Below are 17,437 nucleotides of genomic sequence, written 5' to 3'. Positions count from 1 at the left end.
ACCAGTTGAAATTCATTTGGAGGTATTTTTGCCAACTAAAACTTATACTGTTCAATAAGGGAAAATGTCATTGCGGGAGGAGTATTCCCCATAAGGATTGTCACAAATATTGTCCTTGTTGGGCTGCTTCCCGTGACCATACCTCTTGTAGTGTCTGTAAAGGCAATGGTGCCCAAGACACTCAGAAGCAGTTTGTCTTCCCTGGTAGTTTCTTGAGATCCAATGGCTTAAACATGTAGCCCAGGGTCCTATGGCAGAATCCTTTAAACTCGAGATACTCCTGCTACGTAAGACGACCAAGAAGTCTTGAATGGATTCTTTAGCTGTCCAGCTTGCAATAGATGTACCTGTAGAAGCAGGTAATAGCTCTGAGTTGATGGTCATCTACATCAGATTTATCTGCCTTGACCCCACCCCCACCAGAGGCTAGAATGATTTTCTATGCACAGATGTTTCTATTTCTCCATTGACCATATAGCAAGTACTTCCCGTTTCCTCACATATGACATGACAAGGAACTTGGATTATATGACATATGACACGTATACAAACTTACAAGTACATTAGAAAGTTCTTACCACTGCTGTTATTTAAGCATGGTAAATGTGTAGCCTACATTGGTATTCACATTACATCTACTTATTGTTTTGGTATTGTCTTGTATAAAGAAACAAGCAAAACGTATAAAGAAATAAGCAAAATAGAAAGATTCCACCACCACTGACCATCAAATGTGGATCAAATACCTTGTGCATTAAGTGACTTTGTATATGAAACAGCCTATAAGGAAATGAAGTGGATGGATTTGTAGGGAGGCAATGTTGAAATTGTGGTGAGGAATGGAACTGTAAGGAAACAGGGAAGTACAAGCACTATTGTGTGTCTCTATATTGGAGAGATCTCTGCACCTTCACTTTTGGAGAAAGAATACGGTGCAAGCAACTGATTACCACGAAAGTTATCACGCTCTTTGTAATTTTAATGACCTACTTACTGGTAACTGGATACAACTATAGCTGATAACCCTATGACAAACTCTAGAAACCTCTGACGTTATTGGACATTAACAACTTTTGGAATAGCGGAAGTAAGGTTATGATTGGTTCAATTATTCCACTATTTTGCATAAGCTCTAAAATTTTGAAAGATATCCTGCCAGAACACTCATTTCAGTACAATCTGAACTATGAGAATCTTCATTTGTAACATATCCAATGGGAGATGCACGCTCTTATTACCGCTGGTAATTAAACAAGGGAAAAGCACAGTTTAAGTTGGCACTTATATTGACACCAGGTGCTATATGTAAAAAATAAGTAAAATAGAAAGATACCACCATTGCTGACAACAAAGTGTGAGCTATACAATACTTTCCATATATAGGGAGTCACGTTGATGTAGAATGAATAAATCTGTAAAAAGACGATATTATGAACATGGTGAAAAATGGAACTACAATAAAATAGGGAAAGTACAAGCACTGTTGTGTCCTTGCATTACAGAATTTTTTCTGTATTTTCATTTTTAGAAAAAAGAACATGCTACAAGCAATTTATTATTGTAAGAGTGCACCACGTACCCTCTAATGTACATCTTACTCACTAGCAATTGGATACAACCTGAGCAGATAATCCTATTACAAACTTTAGAAACCTACATCACTGGACACCAATAACCTTTGAACAGCGCAAAAAAAGGCTTTGGTTGGTTAATTTGTTCCGCTACTTTGCATAAGTCACAAAATTCTGAAAGACATCTCTCCAGGATATTCACTTCAGTTCATTGAATGATTTGAATTATGAAAAATTTCTTTCGTGATATATTCAGTGGAATGAAGATATATGGAAGTCATATGTTATCTTTATCATTGAAAATTTCTTTTGTTGAAAGTTACATTTGCGTTGCAGCCTATTTGGCAGAAATGAAATTTCTACCCGTTACCATCTTTTACGAATTGTGACTAACTGTAATGGCAACTTCAACTGGTCATTACAAGGACATCAGACAGTACAGGATGGTTGACTTTTGCCCTGATTTGACATACAATCTACGAGGAGTATGAAATTGCGAACAGTCTGTCCCAAGGACGCTCTTTTAATGAAGAGCTTTGGGAAGATTCTTCTAGTGTAGGACAAAGAAGGATGTGCTCTGAATCTAAATTTATATATATATATATATATATATATATATATATATATATATCTATAAACCTTGTGAAAAAGTGTGTGTCTTTCGGCTTTTCCTGGTTAGGGGTCACCACAGCAGAACTCCGGTCAGCTAATGATTGGTAGTAGATTTTTACGTACCAGGTTACCAACCCTGATGCACAACCTTCAACGAAGGCACAACCTTCAACGAACGCACGCCCCATTTACGTATGCCTCCACACAGAAGACGCTCTAGCTGAGAATCGAACAGGACAACGTCTTGCTATGAGGTGACAATGCTACCGCAGCACCACCACACCTTCAGCAAACCTTATGAAATAAAGTAATCGTTAAAATTCATAAATTGTATATACAAACGAAAGAGGGAGGCATCATACCAACAGTCATGTACACTCATGACTATGGTTGTTCGAAATGGACTATTATGGAATTTCATTGGTCATTATTCTTAATTTGCATACCAAGTAAGAAACACACCCACAAACAGCTTATGGGTATGACAATACGAAATTCTTATTGGTTTTGAATGCTTAAAACAAGATGGGAAAACCAGAGGATTCATTGGATAACTAAACATGCACAAGCTAGCATTGGCTGGTTAAGTAAAAAACTTATGAAAGCAAAGGATGCCCCATTTTTCATTATAATCTGATGAAGATTATTTCGAAAGCACTTATCGTCTGTGAGCATTAAGGGACTTTTATCGTCTCTCTTTTAAATAGAAGTTATTAAATTATTTTAAAACGGATATTTGACGTTTTTGTGGATAAGCTTCCCAGCTACATTTTCTCACCCATTGGATACTCAGCCTTGGTGATTCATCTGTCGCAGTTTGTGCTAAGGTTCAGTCCTTGGCCCACTCCTCCCCTAGCATCTACTTCTTAAGAGGTCACAGCCAATACACACAGCTTATGCCTTACAAAGTTTACAGATGGTTGCAAACTTGCAGTCATGATTAACTACTTTGAAGACACAAAGATTCTCCAAGAAGGCCTATCTTAAATGAAAAGCTGGTACCAGATCCAAGGGCTAAAACTAAATGCCAAGAAATTTATAACTGTAACCTTCAGCAAACCAACACACATTGTGCGGTTATCACATTGACAACTTACCTTTGAAAGTTAATCCTGCACTTAGGGATCTGGGAATCTATTTTAAACACCATGTATCCACTACTGGAATTAAGTTCTTTATTGCACAGCTTATATCAAAAGGTAAGGTATACATTTCCAGATATATCACAGCTTCACTATATTCATTAGTCATTACGCTGAACATTTGAGTACCATGTCCACTTTGGTATGCATTTATACAGATACCTGTCACACTCTGAACGTCCATGCCACACTCAAAAAACAGTTGAATTAATCATAAAAGCTATGCTGTCTCATAACCCTAATCCTTCTTGGTGGAATCTTAAAGGACTGTGCGAGGCAACAATTGCCTAGCTTATACAACTTCAGGTGAGGAAATCGCAAATTCACCCTGGTTAAGCACCTTTGTTCCTCATGGATAGTGGAAGCATGTAAACATTCAAAATTCACTAGTTATAAACACCTATGGGCACTAGTATGTACGCTATATAAGGACTATATGTCTAGGCTTCATACAATCCTCACAGATAGCTAGCGTAATAAAATCCTATAAATCTGTGAACCTAAGTAAAAATCCAATAATGCCCCCCCCCCAAAAAAAAAAAAAAAAAAGAGAAAAATGAATTTCTGGATGAATTCATTATTTATTCGCAGTTAACTTTGTAGATCACCACACTGGAAAAGGTTTGTCAGTACAGACACATTTCCACAAATTAAAGAAGACAAAAAAAAGATTTAGCAGTTATGTAAAGAAAAGTGCTTAACTTTCTTTAAGTATTCATAGCAGTGTGTAGAGAAAAGCATATCCCAGATGACTGGAGAAGGAGCATACTCGTGCAATGTACAAGAACAAAGGGGAAATCCAAAATTATGGGCAGTACAGAGGCATCAAACTTCACACTGCATGAAAGTTCTGGAGAGGGTGACTGAAACAGAAACACAGAGTAGAAGAGTGTAAGATGGGAGATGAGCAGTTCAGATTCAGATCAGGATGCAGTACAACTGACAATGTTTGCAGTGAGACAGATAATTGAGAAGAAGCTAGAGATCAGGACACAGTCCAGCTGGGCATTCCTAGACTTGGAGAAAGCAAATGACAAGGTCCCAAGAAAGCTGATCTGGTCAGTACTGTGGTGGTTTAAACTCCCAGAAAAATTGGTAGAATTAGTGCAGACTATGTACAAGAACCCAATGACTCAAGTACGAACAGTGTTCAGCCTCACAGAGGGGTTCCCAGTGGGAGTTGGTGTACACCAATGTTCAGCTCTGAGCCCACTGCTGTTGATACTGGTGACGGACTACATTAGCAAACAGGCTGGAGGGGACAGATCAACAAAATTGCTGTATGCAGATGTGACATTACAGTCAGACTGAGCAAGAACTGTAGCAAAGGATAGGGTAATGGAATGCAATACTGAAGGCAAATGGGATGAACCTAAGCACAGATAAGACAGTGATAATGGCAGCAAACTGGGGAAATCAGAAGCTGAAAATTGAGACAGAAGGAAAGATGGTGGAACAGGAAAGATAGTGGAACAGGTAAATAGCTTCAAGTATCTGGGAGGGGTGGGTGAGAAGGGAAGTCTGAATGAAGAGGTCAAAGCTAGAATCAGAGGGGCTACAGTCAAATGGCATAGAATCTCAAGTGTAGTGGATGACAGAAGAATGCCAAAGAATTTTAAAAGTAAGGTGTACAAATCAGTGGTGCAACCAGTACTACTGTATGGTACAAAAACCTGGGCAATAAAGGCAAAGCAGATGAAGGCGCTAGAGGTGATGGAAATGAAGTGCCTGAAAAGGGTGGTACGATGCACAATGTGGGACAAGAAGAAATGACAACATAAGAGCAGAAGCCAAAGGAGTTCCAATTGTAGAAAAGATCAAAGAGAACAGATTACAGCAGTTCAGACTCATGCAGAAAAGCAAAAGACAATCTGGTGAATAAGATTTGGGACAGACAGGAAGAAGGTGCAAGAGGAAACAAGAACAGGTGGATGGAATGTGTAAGAGATCTGCCACAGTCAGGCACGAGTGTCAAAGAAGGCAGAAGTGTACTACTGAATCGAGAGAGATGGCAACAGTTAATGCGATACCCCGATCCTATGTAGAAAACAGGAAAAAGGGGGTAGCTGGTGATGATGATGAGGTAAAGGAAAGTGCTTAAATGGGTTCAGTAACATAACCACACATCATAACTTCAGTTTTAGTAATGCTTATCTATAATAAAATAGATAATATTAATTTAAAAACAATTTTATTACTTGAAAGGACACATGCATAGTGGCAAAATCAAAGCACAATTAAACAACTGACCAGATTTTTGCCTTGTATTTTTAGTCTATTCCTAATAAAACGTGTAGTTTTCTAGCAAATCACTGGGATGAAGCCAGTAAATAATGCATTCATTTGAGTTTAAGACTTCATATCCTTCAAAAAATGCACGTTTACACAAATCCTGTTATGCACAATCTGGTTGTTAAGAATAATAGTTGAAAAAGTGTCCCTATTTTGGAGCCTTTGTCCCACTTTTATGTATGGCTTTATCCAGATTTCTTGACAGACATTTGCATTTTCAGATTTTATACCTTTCAGAAAATGTATGCTAATGCCCAAACCGTTATTCTATCAACTTTAAGTTTGTGAGAGCAATATTTAAAAGCTGGCCCTGTTTTGGGGCCTTTGTCCCAGTTTTATGAATAGCTTTGTTTCTTGCTCTAAGAGGTTGAGAAGTAAATGAAAAGGATAATAGTTTCTTATTTAGATAGGATCAATGAATTTAATCGTATTTAGATACAATGGCTCGATAAATAAAATACATATTTACTTTTCCCGCAACTCTAACTTTCTGTTGTATGCGCAAATCATATTTTACTTAGATGAAAAGGTCATAGTTTCTTATTTACATTAAAATAATCGCTAAATATAATGCCGAAAATGTAATGGCATCTTAATATATATAAGCGATAAATTTACCTTTTCTTGCAACTCGATATTAGCCTACGAGTGAAAGAAAGCAAAGCAGCGTGGACCAGTATGGCTATCCCCGCCTCTTTCCCCAACAGGTAACACCGCCCCATGACGTCCGATGTGACGTAGGCAAGGGCCCTTCAGCCATGGCCAGAAGACTGGAATTTAAGAAATACAGGAAATTTAAAAGAAAAATGACGCTGTGGGTGGGAGTGTGAGTGACATAGATAAAGTGGGCGTTACTTTTTTTAATTGGCTCTGAATGTTAGACACTGGGATTGTCCCTTTAACAAAGACGTGTTTAGTACCCCTGAACTGAACTGAAATGGGCCGATGGACTCAGTAATTTGCCCCGGTTAACCAACTGAAAATAAAATGTCTAGCGTTATTACTTGACTGTAATTCTAGTTGATTTACCAGGAAGTCTTTCTCTCCACTGGCAAAATCAGGGACTCTTAAAGAGGCGTGGATGTAATTGCGATTTGCACGGTCTCTATACGGAGAGACGCTTTAACGTCAAACACTCTGTTGGGAGAGTGTGTTTATCAATGGGCATGGCTTTCCTTGCTCACCAGATCGTTACAGCAAATAGTACAGTAGTTAGTGGGGGAAAGTTAAGTATAATGAAAAAAAATACTGAACCAGAGTTACATGCATTTTTTACACAGTCTACTGAACTTGTTCAAAAAGCCACTTGTAACAATGAGAAACAAAAACTGTTAGGAGCAAACTTGACAGTGGGTTGAGTTTCAATAAGGGATCAAAATAATATTGGTAAGGGTCACCAGTACTGTAAGGGGTGGGAATCAATGCATACATCAGCGCGTTCATAGATTGTAATATTAAGTACCATGGGCATGGATTGAACCTCTGGGTTAACTTTGACAGTTAATGCTGTTTTAAGTGTCTCTTGAGTATTACATTTGTTTACCTAGCCTGGCAGCAGGATCTGTGGTGGGCCGTGATGGCTGCTGATGTGATTGAAATTTCTTCGGGTTCATCGGAAGAGAGCTCGCGGAGTAGCAGTGCTGCTTCGGATTCTGATGGAGATGCTGTGTTGGATAAACCGTCACTATCTCGCCGGGTGCACCGAACTCGGTTGTTAACAACTAGAAACAAACGGAAACGCACGGTGTGGAAGAGTGTGTCTAGCGAACCCTTAGTAAGTATACTAGCCGGGTGCTGTGCATGTTTGTGAGTTCGTCTAACTTGGCATTGGTCGCTATATTAGTGGGGTGTCCAGTCAGGAAATGACCGTCTTAAAATCTGTATACTGCGAATTAGTTGTTACTGCTTTGTTAATTGTGTGGGTTCTCTGTCAGCTTTCAAGGAAGCGAAAGGCAGGATTGACAATTTCTTCAGGTGTTTATGTTTGTTACTAGTGTGTTGTCCACAGTGTGTAAAATACCAGGATTTGCAGGCAGAGACAAGGGCAATGTGGAAGACACCCGGCCAGTTCCACTAATACTAGGAACACTAGATCTTATTTAAAAAAAAAGAAAATTACAGTGGTACTGATTAATGTAACTCCGTATGAATTGCAGGGAGTCAGTACTGGTCATGTAGCCAGAAGTGCGCTTCGCAGCACCAGCAAACAACAAAGATTGAAACAATATTAATTTCATGAACTTTAATCATACTTTGACTTTAGGAATAGGGTTCATTCCCTTCCTGGTATTAGAAACCCAAAGACTTGGAGAAATTAAAATAGAGAGACGATGTCCATGCCGTTTATTATGTGGCAGATTACTCTCAAGCATTGCTGACTTTCTTTATATTACAGGTGCACTGTCATGATCTGTTCCATCACTTTGATTTTTATAGGTGTATGCCCATAGCACTTTCGTGTCTTATATGTATGTAGGGTTACCACCTGTCCCACTTTGCGAGGGACAGTCCCTCTTTGGGCAGTTGTGTCCTGACAAAAAATTGTAAAAATGGTAAATGTCCTGAGATTTTAGGACAAATTTATTTCCTATATTTTATGTAATAGTTGCATAAAACAGTTATTCTGTAACTAAAATACCTAAATGTTATAAGAAACAGAATAAGCAACTAAAATGCTACAAGAATAAGCTTTTATTTAGTCAAAAAAGTTAAGTTCTATCCTTTGTACTGACCGTGGGTATGTGTCGGCCTGTAAAATCTGATGTTTGTACCAAAAATGTCCCACTCTGGCCATTTGAAAAGGTGGCAACCCTATATGTATGGTGTCTGACCTTTTTTTCAGAAACTTACTGCTAGTGCTAAAGCAGGACTGCGAGTTTTTATTAACTGCATACCTTCCAGTCCCGTGGGGAAAAAAACATCTGAAGGAAGCGATGCGTATTTCACACAGTGTTACGTGGTTATCCCTTGCTCCCTCTAGGAGAATTAGAATTAAATCAAATTATGCTCCCTGGCTTTCTAAGATACTAGACACCTTATGAATAAAAGAGATAAGTGTTTTGGAAAGCCTGGGTTAAAACAAAAGAAGTACTCCTGCTAAGTAATTACAAAGAACTGAGGAATCTCGTTGAGAAACAAATAAGGACAAAATATCCTACTATAACTCTGGTCAACTTAATAGCAAATCCAACCTATGTATGCTCTGGTCTACTCTTAATAAAATTATTTCTCCAGGCTGCCTTTCCAACCCCCCCCCCTTTCCCAAACATATCTTATCTGGAAACTGCTACCCTCCTTGGTGATATAGAAGTGTATTAACCCACCAGATGGGCAGTAGCAAGCCCCGCCTGACACATTGCAATGTAATTAATATTCAGCATCTGTGCCAAAAGCAACTCAATGTTTTATTGTAGACATTCACTACCAAAAAAGAAATGTTTTGCTAGGGGCATAAAACTAAAGTGCCTGTTGTACATCACATTTCAGTCAGTCGGGCAGAATTCACACCACAAAACTGTTTCTCTAAATGATACTGTTATTAACGGCTAAAATTGTTTGCAGTACCAGCACCGTTGCACAACACTTGTTCAGCGTGGGGGGGGGGTGCAGAGGGACTTGCCCTTGAAAAAGGAGAAAGTAATAATTTCGACGAGGATGGAGTTCGTTGTGTTCATGGATTCCGTGTCAATCATAGTGTATTTACATATTGAAACTCTGCCCGTCGCCTTGTCAGTCAAACAGGCCACACCCATTCCTGCACAAACTAACTGGTGGGTTAATACACTTCAATATCGCCCCCTTCTCAATAAACACTTTATTGACACAATGCAACAACTCATTCCCTCCAATTCTAACACAACTTCTCCCCCCACCTCTTCCAACCCACTCAACAAAAATCTTTTCTCATTTCAACCTGTTCCCACTTCCTACATTAAATCACTTCTTCAGAAGCTTAAACCCTGCTCCCCCTCCACAGATAATCTTCCTCCTACCTTCCTTAAACTAGCTGCTGACAATATAGCATATCCCGTATCCATTCTTATCAGTAGATCATTTCAAGAAGCCACTGTTCTTATAATTTGGAAATCCTTCTTCACTGCCCCCCTCCATAAAGGAGGAAACTCAACTGACCCACCTAACTACCAGCCCATTGCCATGTTATTCCTTGTCTCTAAGATACTCAAAAAATGCATTCACTCTCAGCTTCTCAACTATCTCCTCCTGCATAACCTTCTTACTTCCACTCAACATGGTTTCCTGCCAAACCATAGCACAACTACTGCTCTCCTATCATTCACTCATGCTATCACAGAGGCCCGGGATAACAATCAACCCATATCCTGTCTCTTCCTTGACCTGTCCAAAGCTTTTGACACAGTTTCTCACTGCGTACTGCTATCTAAACTTGCTGCCCCCAGCCTATCTACTTCCTCACTAGCCTGGTTCTCTAGCTACCTGTATTGCAGGCAGCAGTCTGTCAGATGGCTCTCATCCTGCTCTCCCTATATTCCAGTGCCAACCGGTGTTCCTCAAGGTTCCATCTTGGGTCCCCTACTGTTTAACATCTTCACAAATGAACTTCACACATCATGTAATCAGTCCTCCCTCATCCAATATGCAGATGACTCAACTCTCATCTCCATTTCCAGCAATATCTCTGAACTCCATACCCTTACCCAACAGACCTTTCTATTCACTGAAGAGTGGTTGTCTGAAAATCTACTCATACTTAAAGGACCACTACGGGCAAATGATGAAGAAAACATATATTTTTTATCTTGCCAAGATTTACTACACCTCCCAAAGCTGCCTGCAGCAAAATAAGTACTCATTCCTAATTTTATTTTGTTTTTACTCTTTTCTGCCCTCATGGGGGCAGACATCGTGATTCCTTTGGAAAGCTAAATCTGTCCCATAATGCACAGACTGAGAACAAATAGCCCTACCATTTGTTGTCAGACTAGACTTCCATTTACTTAGAATGGAACACCTGAAAAAAACTGCCAAGTTTGTAAGTCTGCAGCTCGTGTGTTATTGACTGGTATGCGCTGAGTTTTACAAATGTTGTTCCTACTGATGTACTACATATTCTCTGAAAGAAACTTACAAAAGTGTCAACAAATTACTGAGATAAAAAAGACTTTTCACAAGGAGCAGTTTTGCAAGTTTCAGTTCCTGGCCAGGCTACTCCTCCCATCTCCCCTCCTTCAGTGGGCTACAGTCTCACATTTCCAGCTTTACTAGATTCGACTATTTAGTCAGCTTTGCATGACAATACACATAAAAAAAAAATCACAGCCTGGTCCACTAAATCTGTTCCCTTGTATGTCTCTATGTCTCTTCATTTCTGAATAGCATTTCTCAGGAATAATAAAAAAAAAAAAAGCAAATGCATCAGTCCAGAGTTTAGGCCAGTCTATCCATTTAAAATGTGCACAGTAAAATATTCAACTTATAATGCATTTTGGCTGCTGACATGGTTATCTTTGCATAGTTATTCTCTTATAGTATAACCTAAACTTATGGTATTTAATGATAAATTTTACAACAGTTCTCAGTTTCTTAACAATGACCTCCCAAGCCTCTGATGTGACCTAGTACTTTTTCTTACTATTGCTTTATCTAGTTTGTTGTAGTTGTATACATGTAGCATGTCTCTCATCCTCTCAGCAACAGACTCCTGGAGAAAACTTCCAAAGCAGACACTTGTATTGAAAGAATAGCAGCAGCTGTAGCAGTGAAACTACACTCCAAAACAATGCACTCAAACATAGTACTGACAAACACAGGGCAATGTATATGTCTGAGTCAAGCAGTGATGAAATTGCTAGAGACTTCAATGAGCACAATTTTACTCTTAATCTCTCCATTTCATAATCCATAACATTTGCACCACACTTACAAAGGCACACCTCCACCTTCCACAAACACAGCTACCCACACCCACACAACATACCAGTCAAATTTAAGGTTTTTCCCACCTCTCTGCAAAACACTGCTATAATGGCTTTGGCAAACAAATGAAAATGATTGATGGGTGTTGGTTCAAGACTCCCATCCATATCTCTCAACAGTACAGATTTTTGCAGAAAGTCCAGAATTTTTGTCTGTTTTTCATAAAGTTGCATTTTTCTGTCAAATCACTGGCAAATCATTGAACACACTGAAGTCAGAAAGTTGACAGGCATTTGATTTTCAGACTTCATATCCTTAAGAAAATTCACTCTAATGCAAAACCTGTTTATCAACTTTCTAAGTTTGTAAGTGCAATATTTATAAATTGTCCCATTTTGGGGCCTTTGTCCCCTATTATTTATGGCCTTGTCTAGATTTCTTGTTCTATAATGTTGAGAGTTATGCTGCCATCCCTTCCTACTGGAGCCAGTCCACTGCACTTGCACAAGTGTCCCCCTCAGTAGGGCAGCAAGCAGGTATCAGTGCAGATTTGCGTTATAGTTCTTTTACACCACACACACACAGTAAATCCTGTTGTCCATGTTATTTATTCTTTTCCTTGGTTTCATTTCTCTTACTTGTAATGTTACTTTTACTCATTTTTTCTCCTGCCTCCCATATCTACCCTAATTATTACTTCTAACAAATACTTTTTCTCACTCATTCTTCTCTTCCCCTCCTCCTCTTTATCCACTATTTGAACTTTTCCACTCTGACATTTGCTTTATGGGCAAATAATGAACTGTCACCCTTATAATGTTAGCACATTTCAATGCTACATAAAAAGAAGTTATGTACTCACCATAATGTTCCATCTGAGAGGTCACTTCATTTGTCAGCAACCTGTGGGTATCGGATCCGACCTGGATCTGAGCCGGCAGCTTTCCAAGCTAAAGATCCGAGCTCCGAGCTCCTCCTCCTTACCCATAATACCCTGCTACCTCCTTCAGTCCTCAGATCGCGTTTGCCCAATTATACAATTTCACCAAGACAAAACAACAACCTGAAACATCCTAAACTAATGAATACCAAAAGCTGAAATCATTCTAGGATTCAGATAACCAAAGAACCAGGTTAGGGAGAAGGGAGGGGGTTGATTGCTGACAAATGAAGTTACCTACTCAGATGGAACGTTATGGTGAGTACATAACGTCTTTATCTGAAGTAGTTAACTTCATTTGAACAGCAACCTGTGGGACAGAGTCCCCAGCTACCACAAACTTGGGAGGTCCTCAAGGAAGGATATTTTGGAGCACTGCAGAGCCAAAAGCTGCCATTACTCTGGATATTAAATCCAATTTATAATGAGAGATAAAGGTATGAGAGGAAGACCAAGTAGCCGCAGAACAAATGTCATCCAAGGGAACTCTTGAGCAGAACGCAGCAGAAGTAGCCATAGAACAGGTAGAATGAGCATGAACCCCTAAGGGCTCTGGCAGACCAGATATCCATCTAGCTAGAGTCACCTTCGACACTGGCTTACCCAAGAAGGGCTTCTCAAAGGAAACAAAGAGCTGCTCTGACTTGCGAAAGGCAGCTGTTCTGTGCCGGTAAAAGCGCAATTGTCTATGAACATCTAACAAATGAAGTTTGTATTCCCCTTTATTCTGATAGTTAGGGAAGAAAACTGGTAGATTAATGGACTGATTGATGTTTGCCTCAGAAGCCACTTTAGTTAAGAAGGAAGGGTTAGTCCTGAGAGAGACTCTGTCCTTATGGAAAGCAAGATATGGGGGTTTAGTACAAAGGGCCTGGAGCTCTGACACCCTTCTAGCTGAGGTAATAGCTGTTAAGAAAGCAGTTTTCCAACATAAGAATTTTAAATCAACAGAAGCTGTAGGTTCAGAGGGTGGTCCAGTTAGAGCCTGAAGGACGAAAGTTAGGTCCCATGGGGGAACAGCGTTCCTAATAGGAGGTCTCAAAAGAAAGGTGCCTTTCAAGAAGGTCTTACAAATCTTAGTGGAAGCTAAAGGACTAAGATTTTCTCCAATGTGAAAATGGGAAATGGCAGCCATTTGAACCTTTACAGTAGAAGAACTGGCCTCTTGCTGAAAAATATGAGATAGGAAATCAAGCGCTGCTGGAATGGGAGCAGTGAAAGGATCCAAATTCCTATGCGAGACCCAAATGGAAAACCATTTCCATTTGCTGTTGTAAACCTTGGTAGAAGGCTTATGCGCCACTACCAGGATGGATCTAACTGCAGACGAGATACCGGGAGTCCTGGCAACTAAAGGAACTGGATCAACCAAGCTGAGAGCTTGAGGTCGTCCAGATTTGGAGTTTCTAATCCCGAAGGATGAGAAATCAGATCCGGGATGGGATCCAAGATCCAAAGAGGAGCTATAAGACGAGACTGTAGGTACGGAAACCAGGTTTGACGAGGCCAGAATGGGGCTATGAGGATAATCTTGTTCCCCAACCGACAAGCTCTCTGTAAAAATGTTGTCATTAATGGAAGAGGAGAATGAGCATAAAGAAGACCGGATGGCCAAGCATGAACTAGAGCGTCTCTGGGGCTTTCCCCCGAGGGGGGAATTAGAGCGAAAAACTCGCTGCACTTCGCATTTGAAGGCAATGTGAAGAGATCGCAGCAAGGGTGACCCCACTTGCAGAAGATCTGTTTCGCTACTAAGGGGTTCAGAGACCACTCATAAGGCGAGAGGATAGTTCGACTCAGCTTGTCCGCTAGGATGTTGGACCGACCCGGAATGTGCGTTCCTGACCGAAAACGGTTGTTGGATATCGCCCAATCCCAAACTCTCATGGCCTCTCGGCAAAGAGGGTAAGACCTGGTCCTCCCCTGTTTGTTGATGTACCAGACCACTGACATGTTGTCTGTCTGAATTGCAATAGTCCCTGGAGGGAGAAAGGCATGAAGAGCTTGCAATGCTAAAAGCACCGCTCTCATCTCCAGAACATTGATATGCAGAACGGTCTCTGTCTGAGTCCATGTACCTTGGACAGTTGTGTCCATGCAATGCCTCCCACACCCAAGGCGAGAAGCGTCCGTGGTTACCGTGGCTTGGGGATGTGGCATTATGAATGGTCGTCCTTCCCGAAGCTCTCGAGATTGGAGCCACCATATGTGGGAATTTCTGCAAACTCTGCTGAGGGGGATCGGAGAGTCCAACGGGTGTTGAAGGATAGACCACTGGACCTGCAAGGTCCACTGGAGGACCCTCGTGCAGTGAGCTAAGGGCGAAAGGTTGATTGCTGCTGCCATGGACCCTAAGGCTCTCAGGACTAACTCCGCTGAAGAAGGCCTTTGTCTGAAGCGTGTCTATTCTGGTCCCTATGAAGTCCAGGACTTGAACTGGTTGAAGGGATGATTTATTGTAATTTATAGTGATCCCCAACTGGGAGGCTAGGAGCAGGAAGCAATCCCTGGCTGAGCAGAGTAGATGCCTGGTGGAGGCGGCAAGGAGCCAGTCATCCAGGTAAGGAAAAACCTGTATTCCCTGACGCCTCAGCTGGGTCGCTACAACTGCCATGACCTTGGTGAACCCTGGGGGCTGTGCTGAGGTCGAATGGTAGGACCCTGAACTGGTAATGACTGGCCCCCAACTGAAAGCGGAGAAACCTCCTGGATCGCCTGTTCATGAGAATGTGGTAGTACGCATCCTTGAGGTCTATGGAGCACATCCAGTCGTTCTCCTGCAGTAGGGGGAGAATGGATTGAAGAATGACCATCTGGAATTTTTCCTTGACAATGAAGAGGTTCATTGTAGAAAGGTCGAGAATTGGTCTCAAGTCCCCCGTCTTTTTTGGCACCAAAAAGAACCTGGAGTAATTGCCTAACCCGGACTGGTCTGGGGGGACGTGCTGGATGGCTCTTTTTTTCTAGCAGCTTCTTTACTTCTAAAGCTGCAGCCTCCCTCTGACTGGGTGGAACATCGGGGAGGCGCCTCGATTGAGGAGGGAATAGAGTAGCCTCTGGATATTATTCAAAGCACCCAGCGATCTGTCGTGATGGACTCCCATTGTGCCAGGTGCTCCGAAAAATGCCCCCCCGACTGCCTCCAGAGAGGAGCAGTTGGGCAACCCCTCAGGGCTGCTGTGTGGGTCGATCAGAAAAGAGTTCCCGCGACCCAAAATTCTTAGGCCCCCCTCTGCCTCTGGGCCGGCGTCCACCTTGTCCCCCTCAGCCTCTGAAGGGTGAAGGGTCCGGAGCGTAACGGGACTGCTGAGACTTCCGGAACCGCATCTTCTTTTGTCCTCTCTGGTTCCTGGAAAAGGACCTTTGAGGAGCCAAGAAGTGGATTCCAACGGCAGACAGCATCTTCCCGTCTTTCTCGCTCTGGACCAATGTATCGCGGCCGGTCTTGCAAAACAGGATAGAACCGTCGAAGGGAGCCAGGCATGACGCCGTAAGGTGATGCCTGATCCGCTGGCTCTAGCGGCCCCCTCCGTGGCATGGGAGAGTAGCCGCATAGACGTGTTCAATACAGATTTCACAGTGGCCATGCGAGTCGAGAAGGTCCGTTTGTCCTCGGCCGACATGGATTCAGAGGGAGACTCCACGTATTCCTTCACCAGATCCCGCTGAAGCCTAATCACATGGGCCAAGTAATTCAGCGCCCTTATGGAAAAGGTAGATGAAGCAGACATCCACTTTCTGATACGATCCATCGCCCGGGACTCCTTATCAGGAGGATGGACCGAGGAACTATCCTGTGCCAGTTCCTGCTTGGTGGCAGCCGCCACCACCATGGCATCTACCGGGGAACCTTTACTCCACGCTGTCCTATCCACAGGGGGACTAAGGATCTTATCTGGTCTCCTGGGGATTGGCTCTACAGTGTCCGGCTCCTTCCATGCCCTGGTAGTAATGAGGTCTACCAGGGGGTCGGCCAGAGGGGACACCCAAGAGATAGACGGGCCTGCGTCAAACGCCTCCATAAACACCGACTCATCCAAGGAAGGCTTTTGGGCTGACCATCCCCCTTTTAGGTGTAGCATTTCCACAATGTCTCCAAAGGAGACGTCCGCAGGGGGTGACCTGGGGAACCTTCACCTAAATCGGTGTCTTCATGAGGGACTCGGGGGAGTCCAAGTGCCTCCTCTTACACTTACGTTTGTGAGGGACCTCCTCGGTGGGACTGTCCGAGGAGGGCTCACCAACAGGGTCATGTTCCTCCAGTGGAACTGGCTGGGAAGTTGACGCAGGCTGTCCCTGGGGCCGGATGATGGAAGACAAGCCCATCTGCGAGGGAATGGTGGCTGGATCCATAGCACGAGCAGGGGGTCTCAAACCTCTCGAGAGAACCCTCTCCACCACGTCGAACGCCGAAGGTGAACAACTCTCTCTGGGTTCCGTGAGCAACACTCTCGGATCCGGCGCGGGGATCGGCGTCGGAGCCGAAGCGATCAAACCCGAAAGGGAAGTGTGCTCCAACCACAATGGAACCGAAGACACACTTACCCCCATCCGATCCGATGCACGGCTCTCGGCCCTGAGAGCTCGGATCCGAAAGGGGATCCAACAAACTCGAGGGCATGGCTGGCGTTGAAGTAGCAACTACTATCGACGTTGACTCCCTGACTCCGAGACTACTCGGATCTGATGGTTCCAAAACCCGATAATGGATCGGAGAAGGTGCTATGGGGGCAAAAAATGGGGGAGGCAGGAGCACTCCCATCTGCATCTGGGCTTGGAGGAAGCGACGCATCATCCGGTCCATGTCAGCGTCTGAGAGGCTTCATGTCGACCTAGAAGAGGCCGCAATGACCTCGAAGATTGCGGGGGCTCCTCCTCCAGCTCCGGTGAGAAACATGGAGAACGGAGCCGAGAGGGGGAGGACCCGGGAATCTTCAGGGGAGAAGAGAGTTGTTTAGCCGGCGGGGCCAAGGGGGCTGAGTCCC

Source organism: Protopterus annectens, chromosome 4.part0 (genome assembly GCF_019279795.1).
Source record: "Protopterus annectens isolate FY-2018-M chromosome 4.part0, PAN1.0, whole genome shotgun sequence".
In the NCBI taxonomy this organism is placed as follows: domain Eukaryota; kingdom Metazoa; phylum Chordata; order Ceratodontiformes; family Protopteridae; genus Protopterus; species Protopterus annectens.
Note: the sequence above shows the minus strand (reverse complement) of the source record.